This window comes from Phyllostomus hastatus, unplaced genomic scaffold (genome assembly GCF_019186645.2).
Source record: "Phyllostomus hastatus isolate PE091 unplaced genomic scaffold, TTU_PhHast_1.1 phas_contig_209, whole genome shotgun sequence".
Lineage (NCBI taxonomy): Eukaryota > Metazoa > Chordata > Mammalia > Chiroptera > Phyllostomidae > Phyllostomus > Phyllostomus hastatus.
The window spans coordinates 23,628,651-23,644,838 of record NW_025333735.1 but is presented as its reverse complement, the minus strand read 5'-3'; the positions used below and the strand labels follow the sequence as shown (position 1 = coordinate 23,644,838).

General features: G+C 40.0%; 1 long non-coding RNA gene across 2 annotated transcripts in view; it reads right to left on the bottom strand.

Annotated features, from left to right (window-relative positions):
- Positions 1 to 11,921: 11,921 nt before the first annotated feature.
- Positions 11,922 to 16,188, bottom strand: part of LOC123816468 — a 106,161-nt gene continuing 101,894 nt past the window's right edge. For both annotated transcript variants that reach the window (XR_006785280.1, XR_006785281.1), the window contains one exon: positions 11,922 to 12,036. This is a non-coding gene — a long non-coding RNA (uncharacterized LOC123816468). The remainder of the gene's footprint in view (positions 12,037 to 16,188) is intronic.

Here is a 16,188-nt window from a genome sequence, read left to right as displayed (position 1 = left end):
TTCTGTCCCTGCTAAATCTAGAAAGCATTCTGGCTTCCTCTCCCGTGTCTATCCTCCCTGTTCCATGCTGAATGAAACACACAGTTCCACCTTTTGCCTTGATTTACCTCAAACATCACTCCCGAACAGTGAGAATATAGAGGGACAGTGATGAGTGGTTACATACTATTGGGTTGGCAAAAAAGTCCTTTTTAGTTTTTTACATAAAATAAAAGACACATTATTCATTTTCACCAATAATTTTATTGATTTGGATATTTTGAGTATGTCAGCTGTCTCCTGCTATTGGCTTCTTGTCAGTAGAGGCCAGGGGTGCTGCTAAACATCTTTCAATGCATAAGACAGCCCCACAGCAAAGAATTATTTGGCCAAAATATCAATAGTACTAAGAAACTTCACAAACCAGTTTTGACACATTCTATCAGTTCTAGCACCTTTTGCATACACTGCCCAAATCTTTTTTTTTGCACTTCAATTGAGTTTTTACATATCTTGAAATAATAAAGCATAATGCACCAAAAATGTTGTAGATTTTTTCCATCTTCAATATTAAAATAGTTGCACAAAAATTCACCAATTTTGATATACTTTTTAAAATGCACACTGATATGACAGTTGTCATAATACAATGTAAGAAAATTGTTTTGAATGAAGTTAAAGACAACTAAGCACTTGGAGAGCCATCGCAATGAAAAAACATTTTTGGCCAACCCAATAGAAAAACACAAAAGTTATAACATAAAAGTTACTATTAGGCAATTAGACATTTCTGTTCTTAAAATCTCTGGGCTGTACCTGCCATTTACTGACCTTCTCAGAATCCCTGGCTTTTCCCCACCACCCCCTCTGGATTTCTCTCATATTTTTTTCTGCCTTCTCCCAGCTGGCATGTTCCCACTTATTTCATATCTATTCAGATCTTTCTTCATCTCTTCCTTGCACCTCTTTCTCACTTAGCCACAGAAGTTCTTTAGGGTCAAGCATAGCCAGGAAGGTGTGCCCCGGACAAAGCCTTTTCTGTCTTTAACGGCCATTGTACTATTTGTCACAACAGCAATTACACAATAGCAATTTTTCTTCCGTTCTCCTCCACCACCACACTCCTTCTCCAACAATAGTCCTTAGACACACCCCAACCATTGCAGCTCTATTCCGAATCAAGGGCTGAATATATGTGCTCCCAGCCTCAGCCTGCAACCCTGCCAGTACAGTCCCACCCTAGTTGTTTTCCCAGAACTGCTCCTTGAAATCCATTGGGCACATGGGCTTCTTAAAAAACCAATCATCTTGAAACATGAAGAGTACACAGGGCCATGTAGCACCAGAGTCATTTGATTTATTTTGCCTTATTTAATGTCACAGCAATCCTATTAGGTGGACAATACAATACTGCCATTCGCAAATGAAAAAACTGAGGCTCAGAACAGTTAAATAATGTTTCCAAAGTCATATAGTTTCTTCTCTCCAATTCATTTTCATTCTCATATAGTGTTGACTTTTTATTTCTGTGACCAGAGTTATTTTTCTAAAAGGGACATGTGATTGTGCTATTCTTTTGCTTAGAATTCTTCGATGACTCCCTGTTGTTCTCAGGGCAAAGTTTACCCTCCATAGCCTGGCACACAAGGCTGTTCAAAATCACATACACACACACATGCGCACACATGTATGTTTACCTCTCAGGCCTTTCTCCAAGCCACAGTCTCCTTGCCTCCTCCCCTTTAGACTGTAGCCATACTAGGTTCGAGCCATCTGAATTATATGTTTCTCCCTAAACACATCTCTAGTTCTTTGTACATGCTGTTCCCTCTGCCTGCTGTTACCTTCCTAATAGAATGGAAGCTCCTTGAGGGAAAGAACTTCATTTGCTCATGACTGTTATAACCTCAGTACCTATAACAGTGCCTAGTGCACACTAGGTCTTTACTTTACTTGAACTACCCTCTCAGACTTTTATCCTCTATTCCCCATCTCTTGTGTCACTTTCTTCAAGAAGTCTTTCTGATAGCACAATTATGTTTAAATCACCTTTTCTGTTCCCTCAAATTACCTCATGTTTATGTCTAGCATAGCATTGATGAGATTTTCTCTCTACTCATTTACTTATGCACTAGACAGTAAACTTGAGAGTATAACCATACCTTGTATATCACTATAGTACCCACAGTGCCAAATAAAAGCACACAGGGTGAAAGTCACGGTGGGGAACATATATATGTTTTTGGAACCAGTGCTTTTAGCCACCACAAAGATGCTACTCTTGAAAATTTTAGAGCAACATTGGCTGGGTGGATTGAGGGAGAGACAGATGCATTACCTTAGCTGTGGATGCCATCTGCTCTTGCTGTGTCACTGGCCAAAGATAATAACTGGCACATAATAAGCTCAAAATATGAATGGAAGAGTGATTGAGAATGAAGCAGTGTTGGGACTTGTGAATCCACCTACCAATAGCTTTTTTATTTTGATGCCATTCAGCAACCCCTTCTTCTTGTGATATTATGCCCAACATGGTAGAATTAGAAAAGTGACACCCAAGACATGGGAGTCTTGGATAACTGCACCAGTGAGTATCAGTCATGGTCATTTCCAGGTGGCTGTAGTCTACCAGCTTTAGACCCAACTAACAATTCTGCCTCCAGATAAACTGTAAAACATGTTTCTGGAGGCCATGAGTGAGCCCATACTTTCTGCCTTCCCACCGGCATGGTCTTCTCTGAACTCTAACTGGTTGCCTTCCCTTCAGGGCTCACCTCACATCCTAGAGCCTTTTGGAAAGAATGTCCTTCCAAACCCACACAAAAGAAATCTTTCTTCTCCATCTCAAGAACTTTTTGGTTGGGAGAATGCTGTGGCTATTCGCCTAGATCATATTTCATGTACTATGAAATGTGAATACTCTGCTGATACCTAGACTGTGAGGCCACTAAGGGATCCCAGGGATCCACTGAAGATATTCAGAATCCCCGTTTTCAACACATAATGGAATTCAGGCACATTGGTTGGTGAGCTCACTTCTCCACTACACCCCACCTTAAAATCAATCCTTTAGGGTTTAGAAATTCAATGTAATTCCACAAATAATTGTTGAGATTACAACCAATTGCCCCAAATGGTGCCAGGTGATAGGAAAGGACTAGCATTTCCCAGGGCACCTTGTCTACCAGTTAGAGGCTGTCATTTCATTTCATTTACTCATCAGGCTTGAGAGGTGAAATTAGCAACCCCATCTTGTAGGAAAGACAACTAAGGCTTCCAAAAGTTATACAGTAGCTTTGCCAAGGATATGACTGTAATAGTTTGAGACACGGGGACTCAAAAACCATGTCTGATCCCAAGGGCACATCTTTTCTACTTTATCTATGACCCCAGAATTTTATTTATTGCTTTAATATGATTCCTATTTTTATATAATAGAGACATTATATGTAATAAATTATATATTTTATACTATATAATACATAATAATCAAATTTATTATCAATTATTCCAGAAAGCTCCTATTTAAATGCACATAATGTCTTTGGATATATGCGAAGGTAAGGGGAGGAGGACATACAATGGTATGAATCACTTGACGGAGAGCATGACCCAGAAACTCAGGATGCATGAGTTTTACTACAGTACAAAGAGAGTACTAAGCTTCTATGATGTGGCAAGAGCTTTTCATATGTTTTCTTTCTTTCTTTTTTATTAAATTTATTGGTGTGAGATTGATTAACAAGACAGGTTTAAAATATACATTTCTATGATACCTCATCTGTGTATTGCACTGTGTGACCATCAACCAAAGTCAAATCATCTTCCGTCACCACGTATTTGGCCCCCTTTAACCTTTTATACTATTTTGTGTTCATGAGTTTTCATTTATTTGATTTTCTTGTTTGTTCGTTTGTTACTTTCAGTTTTATATCCCATATATGAGCAAAGTCATATGGTTCTTAACTTTTTCTGACTGACTTATTTCACTTGGCATAATTCTCTCAAGGTCCCTCCCTATTGTCACAAATGGCAGTATTTCATCTCTTCTTATGGCCGGGTAGTATTCCATTTTCATATGATTTCCCATCCAATCCACAAAACAAGTTTGAGAGACTGTTATGAGGAAACTGAGGCTCAGAGAACTGAATAAATTTGTTGAGTTCACAAAGCAAGGAACTAGGAGAGCTTGGATTTGAGCCCAGGTCTTCCTGACTCCAGAGCTGATGCTCACTGCATTTGTGCCCAGGCTGCTGCTCACAAACGGGGCTCTCCATGGGGGCCTGGAGCACAAATATCCTAAAAATAGGAAAGAAATGGAGGGAGAGGTATGAAGATAAGATGGAATTAAAGGAGATGCCATGAAGAGATTTTGCTTATTTTTCAAATTACCTGAGGGTCCTGCCCAGCACAGTACAAGGACTTCAGGCCAGAAGCCCTGGCTCTCATCTCAGCCCTGCCTGCAACTGAGTACTGGTCTTTCAGAAGTCTTGTAACTTCTTCAGGGTTCCCTTTTCTCTCCTGTAAAATAAGTTTCTTGAACAAGGTGATTTAAGGCTCATACCACCTTGAGGTCTTGAATGTCTACAAAAATGTAACAGTTAAATATAATAGTCTCTGCTTACCAGACCACTACTGTCTGAGGTCCTTCCTAAGGACCTGAGTGTGTCCGGGCTGCTCTTTTGGCCCAAAGAGTGTTTCTTTTGCTGTGTTCTTCATCTATACAGGCCTAACATAGGTTATAAATATTGACTAAAACACTGATATTTTGCTAAGGTGATAATTCATGAGCATATTTGTGTAATGCCCTGTGGGTGGGGGTGTCTGCCTAGGTTCTCAAGGAAGATGTTTTCATTCAGTTAACAAAAATTTGCCAAGGACCCACACATGGTGCCTGGCTAGATGCCATGGAGCCAGGAGTAAACAGACAGGCAGAGAAGTATTGAACAACTAATTCCACCAGAGTGTAACAACAGTTGTGGTCCATTCGAAGTCTCTTAGGGGAGCCATGGAAGGGTATAGACAGGGAAATCACATGGTCAGGTTCATAGTATCCCAGCTACTACATGAATTAGAGGCAGCAAGATTGAAGGCAGAGAGGCCAGTTAGAAAATCCATTGCAATAATCCATGAAAGATTGATGGGGCTCTGGACTAAATTAGGGCCAGTAGAGGTATTAATAGACTGGCATTCCTGGGAAGTAGAAAATGAGGGAAGACAAGACTCAGTAGAAAGGCACTCCTATGGCTGGTGTTGCTGGTCGGGAGGGTTATTAATACTAATCACCATGCACAGAGCTCACTTGGTTCACCCATCCAGGGAGGCAAGATGCCAAGAGGCACAGGTGTTTCATCCCAACAGGCCTCCTGCCTTTCCTGCCTCTTCAACACCCATCACCGACTTGAGGAGTCATGACATCCCATTCAGGGTGCTCTTGGCATAGAGGCAGAAGGGCCACCAGTGACCAAGAGGGGATGAGGGCCCCTTATGGGCATTATTGTTCAGACTCCACCAAGTCCCAGAAGGACTTTGGATCTTTCCTGTGGGCCCTGCATCATGTGAGCTCCATACACTCTGCACCCGCTCACTGCCATCTGTTTCCCATCGAGGCTGAGCTCATGCGTGTGGTCACAATTGCCCACAAAAATCACTCTGCCAACAAATATGAAAATGTTCAATTTCATCCTTTTTTTAATTGATTTACAAAATGGACATTGAAAATATTGACCCTTTCTATTGTGCCTCCCTGAACCCCCCAAAAATATAATAGTACCAAATTTCTCTTGATGTCCATCCTTTATTTAAAGGAAGGGAGAATTCATTGCACATGTACAAGGCCCAAACCAAAATAGGAAATATGAGCAAAGTGGTTGCATCCTTTTGCAATCAACTATTATAAAAACTGGCCATCTCCTGTTCAGCAAGAAAACATGGAGTTTCCAACAGGCCCAGTCTTATTTTACATAATTGTAACCATCTCAGCATGTCAATTAAGATAGAATGTTACCTTTGGGATGGGATCAATTAGGGCCCTGAAGATTAAATTTGGAATCATGATTAGCCTGTTTTACATTTTGCCTTCGTTTTCTAAAATATACAATTGTCTGATTCAGCCCAATTTTTAAAAACATATTGCAAACTTATTTATTTTTTTAAGGCAAAACAGACGTGGGAGGCCTGCTAGTAACCGGAACCATAGCAAAATGGGGGGTGGGGGTGGGGGGTTTTCTATGTGATTAGAGTCAATTCTTAAATTTCTACAGCAAGAAAATATTGAATGTGGTGTAATGGTTGCTGGATTTTCTTAAGAACTGAAATCATTACTCTCTGGCCACAATCCAAGTTCTTCCCTTTTTTAGGTTACAATTTGAAACGGCGCAGAACATGCTATAGTGTTGTAGTCATTCATGTAATGTCATTGAATCGAGCTTCTGGAAATAGACAAAGGACTTTGTGTCCTGAAATATTCTTCTGGCAGAAAATTGATAGCAGCATGAGATATGCTATTACTGGGCTTGGTTCTGCCTCCAAATTTGTGCTGACTAAAGTGATTTTATGGGGTGCAGAGGGGAGAGAGAGGGGAGAGGAGAGGGAAAAGGAGAGAGAGAGGGAGAGAGGATTATAAGGAATAGGTAAATGCACTTGTAACTGTGTGGGGAAGCTGAATGCTTCAAGCAAATGCTGGAGGGAGGGAAGGCACACATTTCCGAGCAGAGATGTGCAAGTTCTTTCAGAGGTCACTAAAATAATGTGAACCTCTTTGCTTGCTTTTCTTGAGCTGTTGTTTTCCAAATGGAGATGATGAACAGGCAAATGCATACCATGAAACTGCTGGGCAATTCCCCCATGTACTTTCCTCCCATCCCTGCCTTCTGCAGTACTTCCCTGTTCATTGTCACCCCTTGTGTGGAGCTCTTGCCAGATTCATCAGGATGACAAGCGAGTCCAGCTTCACTGACCAAGAATGCAGCCTGAATGCAAATCAAGCCTTGGCCTGGAGGCTGGACCAGGATGCCTAGTTCTGGGCACAAGCCCATACCCAGCCCATTCTTTGCCCCCTAATGCCTTTCCAAGATTTGCCATTGTCATCACAACAGTCCCTTAGAGAAGGAAAAGTTAAAGCTGTTTGTGCATGATGTGAAAGATATGTCAATAAACCCCCTTTCCACATAAATAGCACATCACAATATTACCAAATAATGCTGTTGACTTTGCCAGCAGGCAGAGGCCTCCATCTGGAGATAATATCTTCCAACTGAGAGGCATCCAAGGTGCCCTTTCCTAGGCAATGGGCAAGTTGACCATCCTGTGGCTAAATCCCATCTGAACACACAGGCTTTCAGTGGTGTCCCTCCTCTCTGGTCATGCCCAGACCACCTACACCTAGATCCGGGAGTTGTCTGCTGCCCATTCATCCTCTATCCCCTGTGATGGCACCAGCATGATTCTCTTCTGACTGCACTCTAACAATATCCAAGTATCCTCCAGAGGCACCAAAAATAGCAAATCCTAGATTCTGACAGGGCACAGAGCTGGCTGGCTGCACAGGAACTCTCCATTCATAGGCTCCTATCAACCCAGTGACAACAGAAAAACACTGTTGGGTCAGCTCTCCAAGGTGTCAAAAGTGACACCTACAGAACAAAGCCTTCCTGCTTTCTCCTAGCACTGGGTCTCTCCTTCTGTGAATCTCTATGTAATTAGAGTCTGAGCCACATAGATATGCTTCGTATTGTTCTCCTGGGTTATTCAACAAATTTCTGCTGAGCATTTATCATGTGTAAAGGACAGTAAGGCAACAGAGGTAAACAAACTATCAATAGGGGGTTCCCCTGACTCCACATCATCAGTGTGAATTCCTGCTGCTTTGTTGAATCTGAAGATTTCTAAGGATTCTTGGAGGGGCTTGTGTTCTCATAGTCATCCAGGTTATGAAAGAGATCTTTTCTACTTATTTAAAAGTTCTTACAAAGCATCTGTGAGTTCAGTATATTCAAGGAGGAAATCATTGGGGGTGTAGAGGAAAGAGGAGGGGAAGATGCTGCAGCAACACAGTGTCATGTTTGGCAGTAAATATAGGAGGTCGGACCATCTCACCAGCAGAGGATTTCGATGGCACTTGGCACTTCACTCAGCCTTTCCATAGATCTCTCGTTTCCTTCCCACCAGCTCAGCCTCACTCCTTATGACTCACTACCCTTTTGTACTCCTCTCTTCTCTTCCTCCTCAGAAGAAAAAAAATCTTATTTTCTCAACTGCAACTGTTTGCACCATTCCCTCTTTTGGGGTGCGGGGGATGCTGAAGATTGGATTTACAGCACTCAGACCCTCAAATCTCAAATACCCTTAGTGAATCATCAAGGTCATTTTCCCAAGCAAAGACAGTTGCCTCCCTAAGAAAAATGTTAGTACCAATTATTCAGGTAATAAAGAGATGGAGAGCAGATGACAGCTGGTGCGGGGAGAAGATTAGGGGGTGGAGGGATTGAGCAAAAAGGAAAAAGGACTCATGGACAACAGTGTGGTGATCACTGGAGAGAGGGGCGCATAAGAGAACTAAATGGTAATGGGAAAAACATAATAAAGATTAAACTTAAAAATGACAAAAATGGAAAAATAAATGATAAATACGTTTGCTTTTTACTCACAGAGGTTTAATGCCATTTAACTCAGTGTCACTTGCCATTTTCTGAACATTCTACATACTAGGCAACATGCTAAGCCTTCCAACTATACAAACTCACTTAATTCTCACCACAGTTTACTAGGGTGGAGTAAGTGAAACTGGGAGCATTTATATTGTTCAGGGCCTCCCAGATCTGTCTGATTATAAAGCCCCTTCTCTTAATCAATAAATTCCTCTGCCTCTCCCAATTCAACCAGCATTAATTATTTGCAAAGCACTAAGAGAGGTACAAAGCTAAAAAGGTAGGATCCTAATACCAAGTGATTTACAGTGTGGTAAGCCATTAGAAACAGAAAGAGTTACAACTTTGGAGACAGAGAGACCTGGAATCCCAGCTATGTTATGCATTTTCTGTATGACACTAACAAAGTTATTCAACCTCTCTGCACCTCAAATGTAAAGTGGAAATGGTAATAGTACATACTCCAACAGATTCTTTGGAGGACTCGATGAGATAAGGCAGGGAAAGCACTTAACATGGTACATGGTGCATGAAGATCCCCAAGTAAATGCTACCTTTCATAATTATATTGAACATGTTTTGTAGCTCACTTTGTGGATTTAGCATTTCATAATGAGAATCTTCCTGGTGCTGAATGTCCTTTCTAGACATCATTTAAATGGTTTTATAACGTCTTATCATATGGACATATTATAACTTACCTCACTATTTCCTTGCTTCATTTATCAATTGGGGAATAATACTGTTTGTCTTATTAATATGTATGAAATCTTTATATATCAAGGCTATTAAGTCTTTCTTTATATTTGATGCAAGTGTTATTCCACATTTGTCCTTTAATTTTATTTAAAATAATTGTTGACATGCAGTCGATAGCTAATTTTTATGTAGTCGAACCTATCTAAATTTTGCTTTATGATTCTTTCCATTAATTTTAAGTTTTAAAAATCCTTCCTACACAGAAGTTAGAAGGCTATTTGCCAACATATTTTTCTAACGTAAAGATATACTTTTCAATGTAAAGACATCACAATGCAAAATAGATTCTGAAATGTAATGTTGGTGGTTTCCTCTCTTCATGAGTAATCTCAATATCCCAGGATTTCAAATAACTTGTAACAGTGTTAGTAATATTTTTTTCTAACACAGTTTGGTGAGAAATAAATAAAAATCAGATTTGAGTCCCTCATTCTGGGAGTCCTTTCATGAGTTAATCCACCACATCCACCACCCCCTTTTCAAGCAAAGAGAGTCTTAGAATTTAGAAAAGCACACAGATCCTCCTGGGCTGCCCGCATGACAGTCAGAGATCTACTTAGGCACTCAAGGAGCTGTCTGTTTTCCTTGAAATTCTGAATGATTTGGAGAAAAGACTTTGGAGTGAGTCTGACCCAGGTTTAGAGCTCAGCCTTGCTCTCAATGCTATAATTGCCTAAACATGTCCTAGGTAAACCCTCTGAGCCTCTGTTTCCTCAGGCAGAAAATGAAAGAAAATAATGGAACTGACTTCAGACATCTACTGTAAAGACTGAATAATATAATGCATGTAAATCTCTTAACACCATGCCTGATAAATAAGTGGCCAACAAATGTTACTTATTTTTGTATTTTCTCTATACTAAGATGACTATGGTTGTTCTCAAGGTCCCACTGCCTGACATAGACTCAGGAGGCCTCGAACTTCAGGGTAAGTCTAGTCTTATAGCAGACTGGGGTAGCAATAAGCTGGAGACATTGGGTCCAAAGCATAGTGTGTTAGTTTCCCAGGGCTTCTGTAACAATCGATGGCAAACTGGGTGGCTTAAAACTACAGAAATGTGTTCTCTCTCAGTTCTGGAAGAGGGAAGTCTGAAATCAAGGTGCCAGCAGGGTGGGTTCTGTCTGGAGGCTCCAAGGCAGAAACAGTACTCGGCCTCTCTCCCTCTTCTGATGGCAGCCAGCAGTCCTTGGCAGTCCTTGGCTAGCAGACACATACGCCAATCTCTGCCTTCACCTTGCCATCTCCTTCTCCTCTGTGATTGTCTTCTCCTCTTCTAAAGAAACTAGTCATTGGATTTAGGGCCTACCTGAATAACCTAGGCTTATCTCATCTTGAGATCCTTAATTATAACTGCTAAAATTGTCTCTTTCCAATTAAGATCATATATGCAGGCTCTCTTTTGAATATATATATTCAAATACATATATTTGGGGGTGGTAGGTCTCCATTCCACCCACTATACATAGTGTCCCCTCATTAAGTGAAAGAGATGAAGTACAGGGAGGTTATATTCTTGGCTACACCTTAGGCTATATCCTTGAAGGTCAACTGATCATTAACTGACACATTTTAATCGTCTTCTTTAAATATCCAAATCAATAGAAAATACAGATATTGAAATGCATTACAACCAGAAAAGTAAAAATTATTACCTGCTCACTCGGTCAAAAAGTATATCTGTGAAGAAATCCATGGTCATCTGCTGAAAATTCCAAAAATAAGAGTCAGAAAGTCCTCCTGTTTTATTTTGAAAAGACATTCCCAGCCTGACAAGACTTTTTGATTTTTTTTTCTGCTGCTTGTATCTCCATTGGGAAAAGAAGATCTCAGGCAGGAAAGTGTCAAGGTGATTGGAATAGTATCCTTGAACATGCCAATGTTTTACAAATGCTGAAGAAAACACATGCCAAACAGCAAAAGGAACAAGCCCCTTCATTACCCTCCCTAAAGATATCTTCTGCCAAATGAAATAAATTGTTTATGTTGTATGCAGCATGTTTATATATCTTTGTATCCTCCTTCCTGAGGAGCGTTTGCAAATTGATTAAGGTCATTACAACTGCGGTTCCTCAATTTCAAGCCCCATTTTCTCTGCTCCAGGTCAACTTCAAGTGAACTTGAATGAATTTCTTTTCGGTGACATTTTGTAATGCTCAAAAATGTGACTTCTAAAAAATATTAGAGGAAATAACTTCATATCGGTGGTGCTATTTGCAAATATAAGGGAATTTGAAGTTCAAAAAAATAACCAGACTGATTGGTGTTTTGTATAAATGATTCAGTCTTTTCTGAGTATATAAAAAGCAAGCACATAATATCACTTATATGTGTTTATCTAATGATTTTTGCATGGACAATTCTTTGACCCCATTGTTCTTTTCAGCAAATCTTACTGAGTGCCTTCACTGTGCTATTCATATATTCCTTAGGGGGTACAGTGGGAGAGTCAGACACATACCTAGTGTTACCCAACCTACGTTGCCCAAACTCTTCTAGATCTCCCTCAGTGGTGGGGTATTCATTACCCTTCAAGAGTAGCGCATGCCATTGCTGAACCTTCTTAGTGTCCACAGGAAACAAGTTAAAAGCTGGTGAAAATGCAAATCCCAGAAATTCTGATTCAGCTTGTTGACTGTGGGACCCAGGAACCTGCAATATCAATGAGCACCTTGAGTGATTCTGGTAGGTGCATGCAGATTGCTTGTTGAAAAAATACTTATCCTATGGAAAGAGAATGCCAACCATGCTGCCAGACCTGGATTCTGCTGGCTTAAAGCATGCAGAGGACTGAGCATCCTACTGGTAAGTCACAGGGCTAGAATGAGTCCCTCAGACAGTCTGCCTGGAATTTCCACCCATTGTCAAGGTTCCACCCTTTAGAATCACAAACAAGTCAGTTTATTCACTTGTCAACTGTTTATTGAGAGCCAATTATGTGCCACACATGTTTCTTGGTGCAGAGACTATAGCAAAGATATGAAGCAGTCAAAACCCCACAGTTATTAAAGCTTGCATGTGAGTAATGAAGTGATCCTCAATTATCGTCCTCTAGTTTTAGTCATTCACACATGCATTCATTCATTTCTCAAACATGGTTGGACCAGGCATAATGGGGGATGTTACATTTCAGGAAAAAACAACAGTCCTTACCTTTTATGAAGCCTGCAGTCCAGAGATGGAGACAAAGAGAAAAATCCAATTATGCATTTTATTTAGTGCAAAGATGAGAAGTCTGTAGGTATTATAAGAGCTCAGAAAGAGGCAATCAAGGAATGATTCCCAGAAGAAGTGATCTAGACCTAAACTTAAAGGACAAGTGGAATTCACAGCAAGCACAGGCCCAGCTATATGAGAGGAGAAACCCAAAAAGAACTCAACATAATCAAAGCAATAGGTGGAGACTGAGGGATGGAGCACAAAGATAGGCAGGGGCTCTGACTATGAAGACTGGAATTGTACCCTGAGGTTCATGGGAAGCCATTTAAAGATGTTAAGAAAAATGGATAACCTAATCTAATTTGTGTTTTACAAAGATCTCTCTGGATTCAGGAAAAGGAATGGAGAGAATAGAATCATGAAGTAAGTTAAGAAGTTACTTACAAAATAACAAGTCACAGTAATAAAGGTCTGAATATACAAAGCCACTGTGTATTTGATGAAGAAGGAGGGAAAGATTTGAAAGATATTTAGAAATACTTAAGAAGTGAAATTGAGAATACTTGATGATCAATCAGGTGTCAGGAATATGAAGGATAATGCAAGTCTCTAAAATAGTTGGATGGCAATTACACTCCCCAAATTTCTCTTCATTAGCCTTCCCCAAGGATTAATAACCTAGTTTTCAATTTTTATATCATCCTGGCTCTTCTCAATCTTATTGCTATTCACCATAGGTGAGCTGAATTAATGGGGAGCTTGACCATGATCTCAGTGGAACAACATACTCAGGTTGTAGCCACCTACTTAAATACCCAGTCAAGTTCAAATTATCTTCAGAGGGTCAGATAACTAATAAAAAAGGAACTTGGTGATAATCCAAAGCAGAAAAATCTAAAAGAATTAGAAATTCTCCTTGCTGAATAATGAATCTAAAGTTCATACAAACCAAATTATACCCTGTGGCCCTCAGAAAATGATGGGAAGCTGAAGGTAATTACCACAAATCCAGAGCAATGATTACCTGAAGGGGTGGGGTGGAGAAGGGGTTTGGCGTGGGCAGGAGGAATGCAGGTAAATGGGTACACAGAGGCCTTCCATTATAATTAAAGCATTTCATTCTTATGCCGATGTTGGGCACATAGTGTTCACTTCACCATTTTCTACACTATTTGATGGACCTGACATATTTTAGACATACCTGCGATCATATTAGGGATCTGTTTCTACACCTATGATCCTGGCCACAGGCTCCAGAGTCCCCTTTGGTTGAGCTTGCTTGGAGGCTTAGAGACTTTAACAGGTGCCAACTTTCTCTACACCTGGCTATTGGTAAATTCTTGTATAGCTGAGGGAATCTTATGCATAGAGAGTAGTGCCCACAGTCAGTTGTGTTTTGATTGCTTCTTGGTGTATCAATCCCATGTATCTAGTAAATAAAACTTTGAAAATTAAAGGGAAGAGGTGAGAGAGAGACAACGGAGATAGTTATTTATGCCAGTGGGTTTTGCAGTATGTGTCTTGGAGCCCCAGATACTCTTTGAGGGGTGGTGATTAAGTGGCTCAAGCTGGGCCCCCACCCCAACCACCCACCCATGTTCTCTCCTGACTATGTGCTGTCTTTCTACTCAGTCAATGACTCGAATGATGAGTTCTACAGTTTAAAAAGTTGTGTAGTAAATAGTGGATTTTGAAAACCAGTTTTAATTTTCTCTATTTCTCTTTCACAACCAGGTTTTAGGCATGGTTAGTTAACTGTATACATATAGACATGTACATAATATATACATACACACATGCACAGCTCATCACACACACACACACAAAATAGTTAATGGCTACCTAGAGCCAACAGACAGGAACAATATAAAATTATTGAATGAAGACCCCATTTTCCCTTTATCTGTCAAAGAGAAGAATCATTTTTATACATATTGTCTTCCCCATAAAGGCTCTGTGACCATTTTAGCCACACTAAGCTCTCAGCAAGGGCTGGTGCTGGTATGGGCTATATTTTGGCTCACTACCCGTGCTCCACTTAGCCCACAATTACCACTCTGGTGCTTGTCAATTCAGAAAGCAAATGAGTAAATAAAAAATGAAAGAACAAAATAACAAACAAATATGGGAATGGTTGATCAATTAATTTACAAGTGAATTATGTTCTGCCCTCTTAAAGTCATGGGTCATCCACAATATGAACACATACATAAATTTCTGCCCATGTTAACGTCACAGCTAGAATCCATGCCTGACAACTAACATGATTGTTCTTGACAGTAGCAGTATAAACGACTCAAGTCAGATATTTGTTAATTATCCTTCTGTGGTTAACATCCACTTTGTTAGTCAGCGTTACCATAAAAAGTCTTTTCATTGCTAAGCATGTCAGGGGCCTCCTATGTGAACATCTGCTGGAATGCAAGCAAAGACTATCTAGTTGCAAATTTTTACATCACCTTTTTTTATGGATAAATCCAAAGGCCAAATAGTTAGCCACTGTCGTTTCCTCACTCAATAGAAAGAAATGAAGACCTAAAATTAAAATTCAATTCAGTTATTTTTGGTTGGGCACTACTAGCAGGATGGTGGTAGATGAAATGGTAAAATGCAAAGATAGCCTCAAGAAGTTAACGATCCAAGCAGCATTGCAGACACTTCATTCATTTACTTACCTAGCTATTTATTTAGCATATGCTATGAGCCAAGCAATTTTGCTAAGCCCTGATGATAGAAAAACAAACTGGTATAGTCCATGCCCAAAGACAGTTCACAGTGCAGTAGATAAGGCAAATATTAAGCAACAAGCATGCATATAAATACAAAATTATAAACATTGTTAAGTGTTTTATAGAAAAAGAATGTGAGTCTATGAATGGGGGATAATGTACAGGATGGGGCAAAATAGGTTTTCAGTGGTTCATATGAAAAATAATACAATAATTAATAAATAGTTATACAAAAGTAAAATTTGTTTCATGTACTTGCAACTGTAAACCTACTTTTGCCCTACCCTGTACTTTACAGGAAGAGTTCATAGGTGACCTCTCTGATAAAGGATCATTTGTGCTGCCCTCTACCAGTGACACTTATGTGATAGAGTGTAGGTAACAAGAGCTAACTAAAAGATACAGAAATTTCCATAGGTGTGTAAGTGAAAAAGACATTTACCTCCAGCTAAGGGACTTCTCATGAAAAAGACATCAGTTTTGGATCTCTTGGGAAAATAGGAAGAGATTTGATATGTGGAGAAAACTGTATGAACAAAGGGAGGAAGGAAAGCAAAGTATGCCTAGGAAATAGCCAGTGATTGACTGTAGTAAGGAACAGGAACAGAGAATGATAAAAAAAAAATGGTGAAGGACCTAGAAAGTCAGGTTAGGGGATTTAGGCTGTTGGGAGCCATAGAAGGCTTGTGAGCAGGGTAGTGGGATGCTCAGACCTGCACTTTCAGAAAATCAGCATGGCAGAGGAGTGGAGAGTGGGCTGTATAGAAGAACACACTAAAGGCAGGCAGAACAATTTTATCCAGACTAGATTAAGCAAGACAATCAAAATTGTAGTGGTCCACATGACAATAATGAGGGACTGAAATGGGACAATAGGTGCAATAATGAGAAGGATGTGACAAATCGTTGGCTAGGT